General features: G+C 52.0%; 1 pseudogene; it reads left to right on the top strand.

Annotated features, from left to right (window-relative positions):
- The first annotated feature begins 253 nt into the window (after nucleotides 1–253).
- Nucleotides 254–1,953, top strand: LOC124647957 (annotated as a pseudogene).
- The last annotated feature ends 349 nt before the right edge of the window (nucleotides 1,954–2,302 follow it).

Here is a 2,302-nt window from a genome sequence, read left to right as displayed (position 1 = left end):
GGCGCCTGCGTCGGGGGAGGATGAAGAATTCCCCTTTGGATTCCGCGATCGCTGTGGGGATACGGTGGATTTGCAGGACCGTGTCCAGGCCTCCAGGGACGAAGTGGGCTCCACCGATGGCAAACGTATTTCCCCCGGAGACCGAGTGACCGACGTATACTTCCCAGAGAAACGTCAAAGCCTGGATTATATATAACCCACAACTCAACGCTTAGAGTTAGAGCAACTGCCAAATCGGGCGAGCAGAGGAGCCATGGCGGCGGAGGGGTTTCAGCAAAAGAAGATGGCGATCCTGCGGAGCGAGGACGGCGTGGAGTTCCTGCTGTCGGAGGCGGAGGCGATCAACTGCGGCAGCACCGTCTACGGCATGCTCAAGTACTGCTCCGAGAACCACGGCATCCCCTCAAACGGCGACGGCGGCGGCGAAACCAAGTGCCGCCTCGTCCGCGTCTCCGTCCGAGGCCACACCCTCTCCAAGGTCATCGACTTCTCCAAGACGCACACCTCCTTCTCCGGATCCCACGACGCCTTGAGGGACTTGGACGCAAGTTCCGTCGCTGGTTTCGACCACCAGACCCTCTTCGACCTCATCTTGGCTTCCGAATACCTTCAACTCAGAGGACTGATTGACCTTGCCTGCCAGGCTATCGCCGACAAGATAAAGGATAAATCGCCACGTGAAATCTGTGGAATCTTCAACATCAAGAGCGTCTTCCCTCTTCCAGAACCAGACGAACAAACAGTAGCAAAGCAATCCCAAGATCAGCTCGAATTGGAGGAAAAGGCGTTGCGCGCTCTCGATATAGTTCGATGCCAGGAGTTCATGGGATACGACCCTAAGGTCAAGGCCTACGTGCGTACCCGATTCGACGCATACAACCTCGCCTTCTTCGACCTTGACAAAGAGTCCGATTTTTCCCGTGGTCCGCCGCTTCATACAATACCTTTGCCAACGCGTGATTCGACCATAGAATCATCATGCGTAAATGTTGTTTCCTTGAAAGTACGCGAATCGGATGTTGGCCTCCCCGTCAGAGTTTTTGGTACCGTTCTTGCAAGAGACCAGGTTGACTATAGGTGTGTCTATCTATTTAGGCGTGGAAAGTATGATCCCCAACTCATTACATCGACAAATGGCATGTTAGCTTTGATGGATCCATGCCGAGGGCTTGTTCCGGCGGACAGAATTTATTTTGAGATCGATTTAAAGATAGTTCATGATGGTGGTGAGATTGAAGATTTCAGCAAAGGTGTGATCATCTTCAATAGGGTCAGGCTTCCTCATGACAGACAAACCTTGGCCGTGGGTCTAAAGAGCTATCTGAGTAGGGTGGAAGTGGCATGTGCATATGTTGTACGCCCAGTTGAAGCTACAATTGAAATCAATATCTTGAAGGGGTCTGTAATATCTCAACGCTCAAGGCATGGACTAGCGGAAATTTTGAATACAATATGATTCTTTACCTTGATGAAAACACTTCTTCAAGAGCAGCCGAGGTTGAGCCAGGAGGAGCAATTGTTGATGGTGGATTTGTTCCCTTGAGTCGCCGCGTTGTAGCTGTCCCTTTTGGTCGAAAATTGGTGGTCCATCTTACTGGTCGTGGTGTTGGTGATGCATTTGCTAGAAACCTCATCCTCCCTATAGGACAATCCGACGGGTTGATCCATCGTAAAATGGGCTCCGCCCTTGTGGAAGTGAAAGTTATTTGGACTGCGGTTTCGAGACGACAGAGACAAGGTCTGATCAAGGAAGTGGGAGACGAGAGCCTCTTAACACTACAAGAGAATTGGCATGTAGAGACACTATTTTGGTCCCATAGAGTACAGCTGGGCATGGGCAGCCCGGCCCGAAATTCTCAGGCTGGACCGGGCTTGCATGTTGGGCCTGATATTGAAGCTCAAATGTCGGGTCAGGCTTGGGCTTGCAGAAAACAAGATTTAGGCTTAGACTAGGCCGGGCCAGGCTTTCCGTTCGGGTCTGGTTTATAAGCCCGAAGGTTGGGTTGGGCCTTGAAATTTAGGTTCAAGCCTGGCCTGAACCCGGCCCGGCCTAAGAAATGCCCAGGTGTACCGTAGAGACACTTAAATTGCTCCTACATAGTTATAGAGGCACTTTCCATCACTACTAGGAAAATGCTTATTGCCGGCGCACCAAAAAGGCCTATTGCCGGCGCACTAGAGCCCGCCGGTGCGAACAGGCCGGTGGTAATCGCTTATTGCCGGCGCACTAGTTGGTGCGCCGGTGGTACGTCGTGTTATCGCCGGCGCACCTGTCTAGTTCGCCGGTGGTAAGTTATACAAG

The sequence above is a fragment of the Lolium rigidum genome, chromosome 4 (genome assembly GCF_022539505.1).
Source record: "Lolium rigidum isolate FL_2022 chromosome 4, APGP_CSIRO_Lrig_0.1, whole genome shotgun sequence".
NCBI classification, from domain to species: domain Eukaryota; kingdom Viridiplantae; phylum Streptophyta; class Magnoliopsida; order Poales; family Poaceae; genus Lolium; species Lolium rigidum.
Note: the sequence above shows the minus strand (reverse complement) of the source record. Positions and strands in the feature narration are given on the sequence as shown.